The 18815-nt window shown below is 44.5% G+C and overlaps 1 protein-coding gene across 15 annotated transcripts in view; it reads left to right on the top strand.

Annotated features, from left to right (window-relative positions):
* The window catches only part of RBFOX1 (RNA binding fox-1 homolog 1), a 2042337-nt gene that overhangs the window by 189579 nt on the left and 1833943 nt on the right, over positions 1–18815 (top strand). The window lies entirely within an intron of this gene.

The raw sequence follows: 18815 nt of genomic DNA on the forward strand, positions 1-18815 counted from the left end.
ATGAAGGAGGTCAAGTCTCCTGTACTCTATGACTGTGCAAACCCAGCCCAGCCATGTAGGGGTGTGGCTAAGGAGTGGGGTGGGCATCGCCAGGGTGATAGTTTTCTTAAGCTCCTTTCCCAGCTGGAGGGGCCCCTGGGCATAAGTGGCACATATGTGCCATGGGGCACAGCTCTCCAGTCCTATGCCTGAGGCAGACATCTATCATCAACCACAGAGCCATTCAACCCTCACCCAGAGCAGTCTCTACAGATGGATCAGGGAAGCTAGTGACATGGAACGTACTTGGCACCATTGATGTATGAACTCTAGAAATCAGTTTTGCCAGGGTGTGGGTGGGCAAGTGATTAGACAGCTTCTTATTAGAAGTGATGACAGTGGTTGTGAGGGTGGAAGCCATGCCCTTGCCTCTGTCATCATTCAGCTTTGAAGGCAGAGGAAGGAAGCCACATCTTCTGGCATCACACATTTTTATTAGCATCGGAGCCACCGGAGCTTGGCCATGTAAGACTATAATTGAACCAAACAGATCTATACCTTGGGGCAATGCATTTTTTTCATTGATTCTGACTCCACATTATTATTGTTGCTTAATGAGGAGCTAATGTAACTTCTAATGAAGCCACATGGCCCTTGGATAGATGAAGTAAGGTTTTATTTCCCTCATGACACTGTATCCTCTCTTCAATTAAAACCCGGGAAGGAAAATTAATACAAATGTAAGATTTTTTTTCTTCCTAAGATGAGTATCAAGATAGCGGCTTTTTATTACCCATGTAAATTTCCTGTGTGATGGGATTGGAGAGATGTATGGCTGGCCCATGGGTGGCCTGGAGTTGGTGTAGGTGGTGAAGGAGGCTGCACCGATGGTCTCTCTCCTGTGAGTAGTGATTACAGCATGCTCTGTGATCCCCGTTTCCTTCTCCTGCTGGTATTACTGCCCATTGGAGACCCCTTCCCAGGCTCCTGCTGTTGGCTGCCAGTTTTGGGTAGAAGAATTTGAATAATTAAAAGTAATGTACTGAGGCAAAATACATATAATGTAAAAGTAACTGTTTTATCATGAACAATTTAGTGGCATTTAGTACATTCAAGGTGTTGTCAACTTCTCTCTCAGCATTTTCGGCACCCACAGGTAACCCCATTAGCAGCCACTCCCTGTCCCCACCCCCCCAGCCCCTGACGACCACTGATTTGCTTTCTCTCTCTCTGGATTTGCTTATTCTGGACATTTTACATGAATGGAATCCTACGGTATGTGGCCTTTAGTGATCGGTTTCTCTCACTAAGCATAATGTTTACAAGATTCATCCACATTGTAGCACGTGTCAGTACTTTATTCCTTTACTCAGAATGTGGCTGAGTAACGTTCTGTTGTATGGATATGCCATGTTCGTTTATCCACTCATCTGTTGTTGGGGTGTTTTGGCCATTGTGGTTAGTGTTGCTGGGAACATGCATGTACAAGTATATAAACACTTGCTTTTAATTATTTTGGGTAGATACGTAGGAATAGAATTGCAGGGTCATAGAGTAATTCTGTGTTGAACTTTTTGAAGAACCGCCAAACTGTCTCCCTCTTTTAACAGGAGGAAATTGAATCTCAGCAAGGTCACTCCAGTGTTGGCTGGGATTTGAAGCCTGGCAGACTGGCTCCAGGGCCCATGTTTTCAACCACCATGTCGTCCTGTACTTGGGGGTATTGTTCCTGGTTAGCACATTCTACTCTGTGCACGGTACTGGGCAGAAGAAGGGTGGAATGGATTGAAGAGAATAGGCAGGCTCCTCTCACCTTGAGGGACCAAATGTGCTATTTATTCCTCACTAACCAGTGGATTTCCTGTTCTCTGACCCTTTTTCCACTGGGCATCTTGACCCCTAAAGTTTGGAAAGTTGATGCAGTTGCTGAGTCAGTTGATTGGGTTGATTTGTTGATAGGTTTGTTGATAGTTATTCAATTTCTGATGTGTATGTATATACATGTGTATGTATATAAAAATCAGGACAAAGTCAACTTGACAAAATAATACCAATTCGTTGGACATTAGATGTGAGCTATCTGATAAACTCACATTAGCCTAAATCTCCATGGTACCTAGGTGGGCTAAGTCTCATCATCCCTCTTTCTACCATGGGGGCAGAAGCCCAGAGAGATGAAGTACCTTGCCCATAGTCACACAGCTTGTAACTGGCAGAGCTGGGATTTGAGCCCCAGTCTGTGCATCTCTGCAACCTGGATCCTTCCTCATGTGTTTGCTGGTTTCTCCAGACTCCCCCAGGTATCAACATTTTCCACACTACTGCATTGACTTTTTTTTTTTTTAAACTGCATTACAGTTTTGGCTTTCCCACACTCACATAGCCCCCAGAGCATCTTGGGGTGGTCCAAAGTTCTTAGCTGATCATGAGAAAATGGGAATTCCTACCGGGGCAGTGGCATTTCATTCCTCTCTTCTGGGTGGTTTATTAGCCAGCATGAAGCAAAACAGAGTATCTGGTGTTTATGGGTCAAGGTGGTGGTCGCTGGTTTTTCTTTTTTCTTTTTGATGGACTCTGCATCCTTGCCTTCCCAATACTTCAGTGACTAGGGTGAGGTCTAAATCTGTTGCGTGGAGTTGTTCATCCTTCTTCCCCTCAGAGAGATGTTTCACAAAACTGGACAGGGAAGGTCCAGCTCCCTAGCTTCTCTGGCAGCCCAGGAAGCTAGAGACTGAGAGGGTGATAAAGGTGGCCTAGGTACGTAGGTCCCATCCACAGGGATCTGTGGTTCCCTAGGCACCAAGCAGTTAAATGTTTTGCCTGGAAAGTAACTTCCTGGAGCCTCACTTCCTTCCCCGGGTCCCCCTCTCCTGAGGGTGATAAAGCATGACGAGGAGCTGGGGCATATTTACACCTGCTCCGTGCACAGGCTTCAATGGCAGTAATTCTCTGACCTTTTAAAATGGATAAATCTCCTTGGCAGTGGCGTATTGCTAAAGCTTAGCTCAGAATGGGGGCTGAGGCACTGAGAGACGTGGCCAGACCAAGGAGAAGATTGATTAGTCCTGAGGGGATCTGTTCTAGAAATCTGCCACGCCCATGGTGGTTTGAGTAGAAAAGTATGTTTTTGGCTAGAGTGTGAGTCCTTACGTCACCTCCCAGATGGATGAAAGCAGGCAGGCTGTTTTTCTGATTGCAGTGGATTTATTCCTTTGATCACCTGCCTTCGTCTGTCTCCTCTGTGAGCTCTGATGGATGCTCTGTTCTCATGTCTCTGCTATTGGCCGTCACAGGGAACTTGGGGCAGGAATCTTATTATCATTGGCTGTTTAACTCCCTTCCAGCATCACCATGGAGCATAGTAATTGCATGGTAGGCTGTTTCCTTCCTCCTCCCTCCTGAGCTCCCAACCAAGAGGTATGGAGAACCTGGAGAAGAAGTGTCTGGCCTTTCTCAGACCCCTACTGTGTGCAGGTGTACCCCCACAAGAAACCCATTGTGCATGGAGAGCCTAATGCTCAGAGAAGCAAATAACCTTTCCAGGTAACCCAGCTCACTGAGGCCAGGACAGGGATTAAAATCTAGGCCTAACTGACTGCGGAGTATTTTCTTTTTACTGCTGTCTCCACAACAAGGAGTGTCCGTGTGAACGCTCAGGTGAGTCCCTTCCCAACACATAGGCTCCTTACTTCTCATGATGGTGCCTGTGCTCCCTTTCTGGACTGGGTCTCACCCCCTTCCATCAGCTGTTTGTAAATTCACAGCACCCTCCCTGTTAGAGAGGCTGGGACTGGCTTCCCAGGGATCATTTCCTAACAGAAGGAATGCTCTTTTCTGCTCAGCAAGTGTCACTTCATAATTACCAGTGTAATTAGAGCAGGATTTACCATCTGAGCCTCCGTGGAAGCTACAAGGCTGCCTGTATAGGTAGCTCTGGCTTAGAGGGGTGTTTGGCTACCTAAGGAAGCCATGGTGTCCTCAGGGCTCCAGAAGACCCACAGGGGGTTACCTTTCAGACTACTCAGGTAGATCTAGAAGCTTCTCATTGTTCCAAGAATAACACCCAAACAGACTGACAGGAGCTGGGTCCCAGGCACCTTTCTGACCTGGCCTCTGTCAGCCCCCTGCTCCTGGAGGCTCTCAGATCCAATGCCACCTTCTTCTAGGAGCCTCTGATGACTGGCCAAGGTATCAGTGTCTTTTCTGTCCCAAACATGCTCTTTTCCATTATTCTATCCTTACCTTCTTTATGGCACTTAACACCATCTGAAATAACTTCTTAGTTCTCATGTTTATTTTCTTGACTTCCTCTTACTAGAATATAAGTTCCTCAAGAACCACATCTTGCTCATTGTTCTTCACACGTTCTGTTGAATGAAAATCTGAGACCTTAGCTGATACCTTGTTAACTCCTGTTATACTCAATCATATCCCATTGTTGATCACCATGCTTCTGTTTTTAATTACTTTGTCTACTTATCCTTTTTGCCTCTGTGCATGGAGGAAGCCTATAAAATTCCTAATAAACATCTCATCTTTGTATTCTCTTGGATCTCCAGTTCCTGGTATGGAGTAGATTCTCAGTGCACATCGCATGGATGGATGGGTCAGTGGGTAGGTGATGGATTTGGGATGGTGTGTAGGTTGAGGGGTAAGTGGATGGATAGAACAATAGAATGGATGAATGAAGGGATGGGATGGATGGATGGATAAATGGGTAGGTCTGGATGAATTTTCCTGAGATATCCCTTGGGCATTTGTAATAGTATGTTCTCTAACAGACCTTATTAATTTTGTATTTCAGGAGCCTTGTGTACTTTATTTGGATGGGTTGGTTAGGGTCTCCTAGAACTACTGTAGTTCTGTTTTTCTTGGAACTGGTCAAAGTTTGTGCTTTATGTACTTTGAGCTCCTGTCATTTGACTCACAAAGACTATTTATTGACTAGAATTGGTTATGGATCAACACTTTTATGAATATAAATGACCATGTTGTGCTTTGGTTAATGCTTTCTGTCTTGCGTTTTTCTGAAATAAGTGTTGCTTTCTCTCTTTCTGTGCTTCCCCATGGGCCTGGATACATCCTTTCATTGTTACTTTTTTTAAAAATTTCTTTTTGTTGCAGGTATCTCTCGGAAGTAGACTATGGATGGATCTTGTTTGTTCACCCAGCCTGAGAGTGTTGTTAGCCTTTTAAAAGTAGGATTCAGTATATTTGTCATAATACATATGTTTGATCAACTGTCATTTTAAAAATTCCTTAAAAAGAACTTTTTTTTCCTGCCTCATTTATTTTCTCTCTTCTTGGCTCTGCAGATTCTGTTTGATTTGCTTTTATCCTACCTGCTGTTTTGGAAGGTAGGCATCCTGTTATTAATTCTACATGTGGTTGCCCTTCACTTCATTGAAAAGGGTGCTGTAACCCTTGTTTCTCTAATAGTGAAAGTCAAGAATGAAATGGCATCTTTGAACTCCATCCATGCAAGGGGAGGAAATTGGGCTCACCTGCACTTCGAATTTCCCTGCACCTTTTTCCATCTTCACAGCCTTTGGCACCATAATGGAGACCTTCAGAGCCTCTTACTATCCATAAGTTATAATTTTGACATCCCATTACTATAATTTTGACATACCCATTACTATGATGTAATGGGTAGTGCTTGTGTGTGGGGGGGTTAACATATAACAGGCACAGTGATAAGCATCAAATACAGAATTTCTCACCTAATCTTGAAAACCCAACAAGGAACTATCCTTTGCCTTCACTTTTAGATGCTGAAAGTGAATCTTTAGGGTTTTGTAACTTGCCTGAGGTCACACATTTGAGTAGGTGGCAGAGCCATTAGTTCTTGGAACTGACTCTAGCTCTTAACTACGGCTGTTTTGTTCACTGTCAGAAGTGACTGCTGCCAGCTGTAGGTGGCTTTGGAAATGTATTTACACCCAGCAGCTCATCAGGGCTCTTACCTGCTCTGTTTCCACCCACAGTGCTCCCTTCTTGAATTAGATTTATGTTATTGACCGCAGACTCCTAGACCAGCACCACCCACATTTCAGTGTGCCAAGAGAACCCCTGGGGGTGCTTGTTAAAATGCAGAATCTGACTCAGGAATCTGGAGTGAGGCCTGAGATCCTGCATTCCTTATAAGCTTATTCCTTATAAGCTCCAGGGCAATGAATGATGCTGCTGCCAGTCGGAATGCCTTTCTATGGTAGCAAGATTCTGGATTACTCCAGAACCTAGTCATTCTGTCTGCTTAATTGGCCTTGTTTTTATTAGTGCTCTAGCTCATTACTCTTTAATGCAGTGGTTAAGCAAATGGACCCTGAAGATGACTGCCTTGATTCAAATCCCAGTCCTGCTACTGTCTCACTGGGATAACAGTACCTATCTCACTGGATTATTTAAGCAAAGTAAGATAAGTGAAGTGTTAATCTGGCACATGCTGAGGGCAAGATTCATACTTGGTATTGCTATTGGCTCCACTGAGGATTTGCTACCTCTCACCCTGCTCTTCCAGCTCTTTTCTCAGATGTTGGGATTTCTGCAGGCCTAGCCCTTAATCTCCAGGTTGTTCTTGTTTCCTCTACATAAATCTCTTTCTCGAGATGGCTGGAGTCTCCCCTCTTCCATGCAGCCCTCCTAGTTAACCCTTCTTTGTTTAATCCCCCCGGCCAGTCTTATAAGAATTTCTGCCTCTCCACCTAGTTACCTAGAGTACATATTGAACTTTAGTAACTGACATTTTTATGTATGTTGATTTTTAAAAAATACACTTTGATTGGCTATTTGGAGTTGGGAGCAAGACCCCTGGGGAGAATTTGAGTAAAAAGAATGGTGCACTGGGTGTTATACTTTATATGTTGGCAAATCGAACTCAATAAAAAAAAATACAAAAAAAAATGGAGAGATGACAGCACACACATACTCAAAAATCCTGCTATTGAGCTACTATTTTTCCCAAGAGGGTTGTATGAGCTTAGATTCAAAAAAGAATTAAGATAATAGAGCTTTTGAAGCCATTGGGTGGGAAGAGCAATAGAAGAGAGAAGACACAAAGCAACTGTCATCTGGAGGAAACCTTTGGAGAAGGATCAGAGATTTTTGAAGGAAATTGTCAGGAAGTTCTGTACCATGATACAGAATATTTTCCTCTATCCCATCAACCTGCAAACTGTTCAGCAAAATGTCCATTTCCTGTTAGTGTTTTGGTGTTAACTGTTTTGGGGGATGGTGATGAAGTGCCAGGTATGATCTCAAGGTGGGTATGGCAGGGGTCAGGTTGATGTGTTGGCAGCTCATCTACACCGAGGTGGGACTCAGATGTTAGTATTCTGAAAACTTCCCAGTTGATATCAATATATAGCCAAGGTTGGGGACCACTGACTTCCAGGTGTGTGCCTTACATTCATTGTGTACATCATGTGGGTACTTGATACCTACTTTTCATCTGCAGGCTGTAGAGACAAGTTTCACTAAAAAAGTTCTGTATACTTTTACATTGGTGGATTTGATGTTGATGATGATGGTGGGTACTGGTAAAGGAGATAGTGATTTTGATTATGATCTTCTCAAGACCAAGTGAAAACTCAAAGAATTAAGGATGGAAATGCTCAACCTCCCCTCCCGGGGACAGGCTGTCTTCCCTACCAGGTGGCCCAGACTGTCATTTCCAATTTGGGAAACGGTCTTACTTTGCATAAGTGATTGAAGTAATTGCAGTGGCTGTTTCTCTTAATCTACAAGATGCTGAGTAGGGATGGGACAGCTAATGGGGTTAGTTCTGGTTTTCTCTAGATTGTTTTTGATGCACAGTCACCATCTCTTTGCTCACCCCAATTGCAAGCTCTGTTTTAGGGAGCCATGGCACACCATGGCACATGTTATCCAAACTCTTACCTCTTCTGATGGGCTTGTGTGTCAGAATGGATTCCTTATGGCTCCTCTTTTGGATGCCTCACAGTTTCTGATTGCAGAAAGGGTTCCCTAGAGACCAAACCTGTACAACGATGTTGTGTCACTGAAGGGCATTTCTGGCTCAGATACTCTTGTCTTTCCCCAGCCATTTAGCATGACTTTTTTTTTTTTTTTGTCAGCTCAGGAAGACAGGATGTAATGGAGGGCTCCCCTCACTGAACCCCAAATGTGCTTCTCCTTGCTTTTCAATGCACATCATGGTGTCAGCTTAGCTTACCCACTTTTAAGTGGCTTTTTTTTTTTTTTTTTTTTTGCTTTAACTCAGCAGGGAGAGAACAAGGAATGCATAACCCAAAGAAGTGAAACTCTGCATTTCCCACCTGCCTTGGAGGAGCAGGTGACAGAAGAGGCAGCCAAACATTCCGATTCCACAGCCAAATGTTACCCTCTCTCTGGGGGCTCAGCTTGCGGAGCAAATTTCAGAGCCTTGGCATTTTTTCATCCCAATTTAGGTTAGACTAGCAAAGGGAGCTTGATTTCTAAAAGACTGGGTATTCACACAGTCCAGTCCAAGCAGGGAGAGGGAAGGTTTAGCATTTATGGGGTTCTGTGTTCCTGGTGGCCGAGTTCCTGGTGTGCCTTCCAGTAATGGGTAATAAGTGTGCAGTTACTTAATTTGGAGTCAGAGCGGCAGCATTATCGATTACCTGGGACATCTGAAGCTCTAGACAGTGAAAAACCCTCGCGTGAAGAAGTAATGTCTGTAGCAGATCACCGAGCATGTAAAGTTTAACAAACGTATAAAACATTGGTGAAGTAATTCTCATTGGTCTTATGACCACAGCATTAGAGGCGCTGGTCAACTCTGAGATGCCAGCCCCAGATTCAGATGTGCAGAAGGAAGGATGGATGGAGTTCATCTGCTTCTCTCCATGTCGACGCTCTGTTCTCTATCCTGCACTGTGCCTTGGGAGGCTCCCTTGTCTACTGGCTTCCAGTTGGATTTGGGTGATAGGGAATCACAGAAGGTTCTAGGAAAAAGGAGGAAAGGCAAGGCATTTATATAGACCCTGCTTCCTCCTGTGTGCTATTGCACTCATAAACCAGCATCTCGTGCAACCCTCTCTCTATTTGGCTTCAGAGATGGTGGCAGAACCTGGAGTCCCACTGTTAATAGTCCCAGGGCACTGTATTATCTTTTGTGGTTCTCCTACCGCCTACCACACATTTATAAATAGTCCCCTTATTAAATTCCTCTCAAATTACCCTAAATGGAGTGTGACATCTGTTCCTTCCTGGGACCCTGGCTCATACAATGGATAAAACATTTTACCACATAAGAACGGAGTCACACTTTAAGTGCCACCTTTTCAGAGAGACCTCCCTGACCCATTACTCTCTAGTACAGCATATGTTTGGTTTTCTTTATGATACCTGTGAAATCTTGGTGCCATCATGTGATTCACTTCTTGGTGTATTTGTCGCTTAGAATCTCCTCTCCTAAAACAAGGACTGTCAGCACAGTGGACTTAGGTGACTTGCCCAAGGCCACACAGCTAGGAGAGCCTAGAGAGGCAATTCGAACCCAGGTCTCTGATTCCAAAGTACCCCCTCCCAGAGCTGTGACCAGAGTCTGAGCTTCAGGTGACATACTTTTCCTGTTACCTATATTTATGGTGGACAGAGATAACTTAGGGTACCTGTTACCCTATATTTATGGTGTTACCTAGAGTACCTGTTACCTATATTTATGGTGGACAGAGATAACTTAGGTTTCCTAAAACATTCCTTGAACCCAAAGCTCCTTCTTCTTTTGCACCAGGCATTTTGCCCAGTATAGAGGCAGAGAGTGGTCCTCAACATCCTAGGTCCTCTCTTCCTTTTTCCCTCTCTCCATCCTCCACCTCAGCCACCAGGAAGGCAGGGTCTTGACCCTTGTCCATAGGCCTTTCTCCAGTCAGAGATGGTTACCTCAGGCCTGCTGGGCCCTGGAGCCACTCAGATGCTCGGGTGGCAGGGTTCTCCTCAGAGATGGGTGCTATCTCACATTCACAGAGTGGCTTGTGATCTGGGTTTTCTTTCAGTGGGAGATACACAAAAGAAATCCCTGCTGAGCTCTGTGGAATCACTAATGATGTGTGTTGAAGTGTTTGACCACAGGTTGAAGCTGATGGGGGATTTTCTCCTAATCTCTCTCAAAGGTCTCAAGGAAGATGAGATAAAAGCACACACATACCTGTTATACATCCATAAGCACTTCACCCATCTATACCTCGTGTGTAGATATAGAACAATTTCTACAGTTTTCTTTCTCCAAAGTACAGACAAGTATGAAAAAAACAAAATTCCATGATCCTATAACCTAGATAACCCCTGCTAACATTAAAAATGCACCTAATTAGGGCAGCCAATAAATGACTCAATGGTTTAGTACTGCCTTCAGCCCAGGACATGATCCTGGAGACCCAGGATTGAGTCCCACATTTGGCTCCCTGCATGGAGCCTGCTACTCCCCCTGCCTGTGTCTCTGCCCCTCTCTCTCTCTGTCTCTCATGAATAAATTAATAAAATCTTTTTTAAAAATGCACCTAATTAGCCAATTCAAATGGGACAGGAAGGTACAAAATGCCTCATTCCCCCATCCCTCAGCCCAGTGTGTCCTACTTCCCAATGGCTTTGTACATTCCTTCTGGAAAAATCTATGGCTATGCTAAGCTGTGACTGTATATGCAGCCTTAAACATTGATACCAAAGTGGTCACACATAACACATTCTTTGGTGACTTGACTGTTCTCTTTTATCTTGGAGCTCTGTCCATAGTAACACAAACATACTTTTATTCCTTTTTTCATGATAGCTGCATGATATGTCATCATATGGATGTACCGTGATTTGTTTGATCTTGACAGCTTGTTTCCACTGATTTGCTCTTAGAAGCAATATTTCAGTGAACATCATTGTACATATATCTTGTCATGTTTTTCAAGTAAATTTATGTAGAATATATCCCTGAAGGTAGAACAGCTTGGTTAAAGGTCTGAGCATTTAAAATTTCAATAGATCTTGCAAAATTACCCTTCGTGAATGGTTGTAGCCACATACATGATCACATCGTTGAATCCATGGTACCACAAGTCTATTCTAAAAATATTTAAAAATTCTCCATACTGGAAGTGGGGGAGTTCATTTATTCTTCTTTACATTCACACTGGTGCACACAACCTCTGTGGCAGGACTTTTCGTGTTGAGTTGATTTTTCTTTCCTGGTGGCCCCATGAAACTGGCACCATCTAAGGCAGGATCAGGGTCTTAAATTCAGCATCCTTACCCAACACAGTAACTACCTTATAGTTGACATCCATACATGTTTGCTTGAATCTTTTCACTGTTATATCTCATAGAACAACTTCCATGGAAATACATTCTTAACTCTCAAGGATATGAACCACCCATTTGTGTATCTGTCTTTTTGGTCATGGCTGTTTGCTATGTCCTGGGAAAGGAAGATACTGTACACTCACTTGGACTACAATTTCTCAGTCAGCCTTTGTGTTGCTTTGCTCAAGCTGTTGTAACAAATTATTCACAGATTGGGCGGCTTAAACAACAGAAATGCTTTTTCTTAAAATTTTAGAGGCTGGAAGTCTTGAGATCAAGACTTCTGAGACCTCTGAGCCTCTCTTTTGAGGGCCCTCTCCTTGGCTTGTAGATGAATGTCTTTACCTTGTGTCCTCATATGGTCTTTCTTCTGTCAGTGTTCTAATTTCCACTCTAATGAGGACACAAGTCAAATAGGATTAGGGCCCACCTCAATGACTTCAATTAATATTAATCACCTCCGCAAAAACCCATCTCATGGTTACAGTTACATTCTGAGGTACTAGGGGCTAGGATTACAGTGTATGAATTTTTGAGGGGCACAACTCAACCCATAACAGCTTTCCTCTTAGGTCCTGATGACAGGGACCTCTGTCCCAGTAAGGGTCCTAAACTAGCAACTTTCACTTTGGTGAGTCACATGATATACCCATGGGACATCACTTGTCATCATCACAATGATTTTTCCAATCTCTTTCAAAGATCCAGAATGTAGAAGATGCTTGGTCCAGGTGAGCCCTGAAGTGTCTGGGGCAGGAAAGCTTGGGCCTGATTTCTCAGGCTGTGGACACAGATGATTTTCTTATGCTTAGCATTCCTATGTGCTGAGTCTTACACTCCATTCTGTACTTGGAAGCAAGGAATTTGCTTCTAGGCCGAGGAGATGATGGGCAGATGTGTGTTTGGTTGTTTCTCCTGTCTCTTGGAGCTCAGCCAGGGCTGGCTGGTGAGGTGTGACTTGTCATGGGCAAAGCCCATGGAGGAAAGGGAGCCAGGGCTGCTGACAAAACTCAGCATGTGAGCCAGGAAGGAAGACAAAGCAGGCACTTGATTCAAATCTAATTTTCCATGCTAACACTGATGGATTGTAAGCAGTGCTTGAAGTGCTGTGTGTACCCAGATTCTGAGACCACACCCAGGTTCATAAAGAATGCCTTGATGGATTTAGGATGCCAGCCAAGGGCACAGGGTAGAGTTTGGGGGCATATGTGCCATTTGTGCTTCTAAATGTGCCACTGTTGTGCACAAAGCAGATTGTTCTGGCTCGTACTACCCTTCCAGGAGCCTCTGTAAATGACTTTTTCTGTAGCTTTGGGCTTAATTTGCTTCCTGAGTAAGGGATATTCTCAAGGTCTTGAGGGTAAATAAATAGGTGATAATCATTGGTTTTTGGAAGCTCTAAGTAGCTTGTAGAGTGGAAGGCCATTTTATGATCCCTTACTTTTGAAATTCCTCTGAGAGGTGACTATAAAGAGGATATACCTTCCATCATCTATCACAGTCAACAAAACTGGTCACATATAAGTTTCACAGTGTTCTAACCCCAGAAAGAGCCTTCATGACTGGGGCTCAGTGTTGAGGAGTTCTTAAAATATTTTACAAAGCATGACTGGGCAAAGTGATGAAAATGCGCTCATCATCAGAATTGAAGGTCCTTTATGAGTTGAAGTTCTGTAATGGGATATAGTCCCCCCTTTTTTTCTGAGTCCTTCTGGAAGCACCGATAGCAGGGTGGCAAGTATGATGTATGTGCCCACAGTGTTCTTGGCAGACATCATTAGTCCATTAGGATGTACTTGGTTTCTGCTAGTCTGTGATCAACACTCTTTCCCAGATTAGGCTCCAGATGCCCCTAGAGGAAGCCTTGCTTGACTAGTCCCACAAGGCATGCCTGCCCTGCCCGCCTCACCTCCCATTTATAACACAGGGGAGTTGCTTTAGATTTCCAAGGCTCCTTCTGATCTAATTGTCTCCAGTTTCTACATCCTTCAGATCTCATCTTGGAGACTGACAGCTTCTTGTCTATATGGTTGTCCTGGCTGTCAGGCTCCATGTTTTGTAGTGTCAAATACAGTGAACGTCGCTACTTCTGGATATGTCAATTTGTCTTTCATAATGCTCCAGACAGGATCAGAGCTGAAGTTTGCCTTCTGATCTGCTGATAAAGCAAAGGCCTGTTGTGTGAATACAAAAAGGGATGAGCATATCAGTTATCTACCACTGAGTAACAAATTACCTCAAACATAGCAACTTAAGATAACAAATATTTACTATCTCATAGTGCTCATGGTTTCTGTGGGTCAGGAGTTTCATAGTGGCTTAGCTGATAGTAGCTTAGCTGATGCCTCAAGATCTCTCATGGGCTGTAGTTACGATGTCAGCTGGAACTGTAGTCCTTTTGGGGCTTGGCTGGGGAGGACCCCTTTCTAGACTCACACATGAGGCTGATTGGGCTTAGAGCCTCAGGTCTTCATTGGCTGCTGACTGGAGACACTAGTTCTTTGACACATGGGCCTCTCCAGAAGGCAGCTTATCAGCTTTCCTTAGAGCAAATAAGTAAGAGAGGACACCAAGACAGTAGGTGCAGACTTTTTGTAACTTAATCTTGGAAGTAACATCTCATTTCTTCTGCTATCTTCCTTTCATTAGAAGCATATGAGTAAGTTTAGCCCACACGTGAGGGGATTATACAAGGGTGTGAACACCATGAGGTGGGAATCACTGGGAATCTTGGAGGTTTCCTACCGTAATTAGATTGTAAAATGAAGTGCTTAGTAGTAATGATATTACAGAGATTAAGCACATATCAAATGCCCAGTACTATAATCAGAGACTTACATGGATTTTAAGATTGATTCTTCTAACTCAAGGAGGGAGGTGCCACTGTCTCCGTTTCATGGAAAAAGAAATTGAGGCTTACAGAAGCTAAGTACCTTGCCCAGACTATCTGACTCTGGAACCCAGGTTTTTGACAAGGAGGCTCCATTGCCTTTGAACTACTTTAAGGGGTTTTCTCAGACACCATCAGGAGCTTCAGAAGTGCTTGTGAATGTGTGCCCTGATGGGAACACAAGAATGAAGAAGGGGTTGAGGACTGACCTAGAATTTGTGTTCATGCGGCCTTCTCTGTCACTTAACACTGTAACCTTAAGGATGTCATTTCCTCTTGGACCTCATTTTGTCTCTCTGGAAAGTAGAGATGATTATGGTTCTTATGTTCTAAGATTATTGTGAAAATTGAAAGAGGCAGCACAGACCCATTCCCAGCTTCTGGTAGGAATTCCATATGAGCTACTTTGCCTTCTCCCTGTTTCCCAATTATTTATTCTAATTCTGACAATTCTTTTTTTCTCCCCTGAAGCACTTCCTCTAAGAACTGCTTTATTCCTGTCATTCTTTAAAGTAATAACACTTAAAACCCTATAAAAATGCTGTGCGACGCAGACTGCTTTCCCCCTGGGAAGTCCCTGTGATGGAGACTTGACTATAGGGCTGTCGAAGTGATTGAGGCTAGCTTCAGGTTCCATCCAGGGTCCTCATACTTCCTGAAACTACCCATGATAGAGAGAGGAACAGGGACTGTATGAAGCTGCTCATTTTCCATCTGACCTCCAACTTGGACGTCTTGTCTTCTGAGCGAGGGGAGAGGAGCCAAGGGGACCAGCAAGAGCCTGTATTCCTAGCAGATCAGTATTCAGCTGCATCACTGTTTAGAGTGAACAGTTTTAAGTATGGACTCCCTGGCATGGGCAGACGGGGAAGCTGGAGGAAAGGAGGTTTGGGCAGATGGCGGCAGGTGCTTGGAATGCCCAACTGCCAGTTATCTGTCAGGTCTTCTTGATTTGGAGGAAACTATGCTCTGCTCAAGGGAAGTGCCTGGAGTGTCTTTGTCTTCCCTGGTCAGTCTGTCAGCTTGTTCTCTCTTTCCGTCTATCTATCTCTCATTCTTTTCCCCTCTCTCTCTCCTTCCACACCCGTGTGTGTGTGCGCGCACACACATGCACGTGAACGTGAGTGCCCTTCTGGTTTTACTTGCATTGGTCCCAGGATATAGAGAAGACATTGACTAGGACTAAATGCCCTTCTCATTTCTAAGCATGGAGCAAGCATTGATAAGAGGGTTTTTTTTTTTTTCTTTTAACTTAAAGTTTTCTTTAATGGGTTCTGGGGATTTCAGAATAAAATCCCAAACTCCTTTATTTGGCTTGATAGACCCTGCAATGTCAGAACCCCTTTTATCATTTCAGCCTCATCTCATACCTCATTCTCTTTATCCAGACACTCTTGCCTCAATGGAGATTCAGTTCTCCAAAGTGCCTCCAGGCCTTTGTATAAGTTTGTTCTTCTCAGAATGCTTTCCCCTAACTTCTCTTTTCCCTTTGGTGTTAGAATTCCTACTCGTCATTTGGGGCTTAGCTTAGGGGTCCCTTCCTCAGAAGACTTCCAGGAATTTTCTACCAGGTCAGGCTCTACATTACGTGCTACCAAAGCTTTCTGCGTTCCTCCTCTCCACCCCGGAGCCCATTGATGCTACGACTAATTATGTGTATAGTGTCCCAACTGCTCCACTGGATGGAAGGCTCACTGAGAGTGGGGATAAGGACCATCTTGTTCTCTACTATTTCTTGGGTTTGTAGCACAGGGCTTGAGAAGAAGATGCTTCTTCTCAGATGGAAAGAGGGAGCCAAAGCTCTTACAGTCTCTGGCAGCATGGATTGGCTCTGGACCACTCTGGATTACTGGATGGAATCTAAGGATGAGGTGGGCTTGGGCGCTTTTCTCTCTCCTAGAGACTCAGGTCTGGAGGGGCTGGGCCCCATTCTTGTCCTGGGAAACTTAGAGACTGTCCTGAAGGAATGGAGGCATTAAAGCCAACATCACTGTTCCTGGGATTATCTTGTGTGCTTGAGACAATGGCATATGGAGTCTAAGGAGCAAGATTGGGATGATAGTTATGCCTCCCAAGATGCCAGAGCTCATGTCTACCTTGCAGGCAAGGTAAGCTTTATCACATCTCTCATTGTCCTCAGTGTGCAATGTCTTTGATACACATATCTCTTTGAAATGATGACTGTGGTAATGGCGGTGATGATGGTGGTGATAGTGGAGGGTGGTGATAATGGTGACATTGATAATGGATGATGGTGGTGTGATAGAGTAGGTAAAACTCTAGTGCTGATCAACATGTCTATACTCTGCCAAGCGGTTCAAACATGTTATCTCATTTGGGCCTTGCAAGGATGTTTTCTGGTAGTATACATGTCTGGTATTGAGATTTTCATAAACAAGGACGCCGTAATACAGAGCGGTCACTTAACCTGCTTAAAGTCACACTGCTAGGAAGTGGGAGATCTGGGCCTGACTTCTAGCTCTGCAGGCAGAAGAGGGGGAAGTTTGGGGCATTTCTACATTAGGGAAGTCCACTTCTATCCTTTTCCTTGTCTGTGTTCAACTCTGTGCTTTAGGTGAATGGTCAGGGACTGTGGGGTAAGTAAGTTGAAGGTTGTTAGCTTTCTTGGGAAGAAGATAGGAGACCAGGAATTGAGCATAAACATCCTTCATGCCCAGGGCTTGCCCCTGAGGGCTGGGATCTATGACAGTGGCTTATATTCTAAGCCACGTAAGTTAAAAGCACAGTTCTGAAACTAAGCAGACTTGAGTTCAAATTCAGCTTGTAGCTCTAACTGGCTGTGTAATCTTGGGCAAGATGATATCCTTGTCTTTTGACTCAATTTCCTTGTCTGTAAAATGGTGGCAGGGGTGCCTACTCAGAGAGCTGTCATGACATGTAGTAAGTCTGTTAAATATTAGTTGGTGATTGTCTCACGAGGTCAGAGCCACCCAGAGGAGGGGAACCAACATTCCTTGACCTCTGTTATGTGCCAGGTTCCTGACACAGTGACTGCACTTAGCTCTCAGATTAATCCTGTAAGATCAGTGATTTCCCTGTGAAGTAGATTGCTCTCTGAGAGGTCAGGTGCCTTTCTCAAGGTCATGCAGCTAATTAAGCACCAGAGCTGGGAGGTGGAACTCAGTCTGAGCTCCCAAGCAGTCTTCTTCCTTCTATCAGATCTGTGTGTTCTAGGGAGCTGCCAACCTTCTTGGCACTGCAGGTGCTGAATCTTAGGACATTTCATAGCCCAGAGCATCTGGAAGGTGGTCAGACTCAGGCCTGAGCCATTGTTTCCAACTGTTGTTAATCTTAGTGCTGCCAGCAGGCTTGACCTCGGCCACCATCTCTAGGATCAAAAGTCCATGAGCTGCAGCCACTGGCCTGGTGTGAACTCATCCCCAGCTTCTCCATGTGGCAGAGCTGGATAGGTCTAAGGAGATGGATTCCTACCACCTGTCCATGATCACCTAGTATTGTGTGAAGGAGAGAGGCAAAGGGACTCTCTCTATTGTCTCACTCACTTTGGTAGAAATAGCAGCTCCTGATTGCATTCTAAGCCAGAAACCACAACCCCATGAGGTGGGTGGTATCTCCTTCTCTTTTCACAGGACAGAAAATGGAACTTAAGTGCTTTCTTCAAGGTCACCTAGCTAGCTAGCAATGGCAACACTAGGACTTGAACCCAGGTTGCTCTGACTCATAGCCAGAATGCCCCTCTTTGTGTGCGGCATTGAGAAGAGCCCCGGACACCCAGCATTGCTATTCTGAGCTCTCTTCCTGGTGGAATTGCTTTGGGATGCTGAGAGCTGCTGAGGACGGACTCTCCAGCATGCTGAGGTGCTGAGCTGAGGGCTGAGGGAAGTGAGTGTGGCCAGGCCCTGCCCTGGCTCCTCCAGGCACTGTGGCCTGTGAGCTCAGAGCATCTGCTGCTCTTCAGGCATCCTGAAACTTCAGGGAGGTCTGGCCAGCCAGATTCCAGTCAGTGTGGGGAGAGCAGAGTTCATGAGGCTGCTGCGCCCCCTGCAGGCCATATTCTGGTGGTGCATCCATCTCTGCACTGCGAGTTTTGCTTTTTAATAAACTTTTTTTAAAAAATTGAAGTATAATATACATATAGAAAAGCAGACAGTATCAAGAGCACAGCTGGATGAGCTATCACAGGATGAATATATCTGGGACATCAGTACCCCAGATCCACTCCTGCCCCAGTACTGACTTCTAACGCCATAGGTTAATTTTGCCCATTTTGAACTTCATATAGACAGAATCACACAGTGTGCATTTTTATATCCTCTTTTGCCCTCAAGAAATGCATACATAGATTTATCAAATGATGCGTACTAGAATGTTTATAGCAGCACTGCTCATAGTAGCCCCAGATCTTTGGCAGAGAGTGGATAAAATCATTGTAGTATATTTATACAATGGAATTCTTACAGCGATGGAAATAGATTAACAACTGCTATGTATAACTACTCTAATGGATCCAAATTCTGCTTGGCATCTACATGCCTTTCAGACATGTCCCAGGAGCTGTCCTGGCAGCCCTGAGTTAGACCTTGAGAGGAGCGCCCAGGATGTTCTCAAACTGCCATTGTGGGCTCAGCCAAAGTCAGTATGGGAGCTGGTCCCTGAGGACTGCTCTTGC

Source organism: Canis aureus, chromosome 8 (assembly GCF_053574225.1).
Source record: "Canis aureus isolate CA01 chromosome 8, VMU_Caureus_v.1.0, whole genome shotgun sequence".
In the NCBI taxonomy this organism is placed as follows: domain Eukaryota; kingdom Metazoa; phylum Chordata; class Mammalia; order Carnivora; family Canidae; genus Canis; species Canis aureus.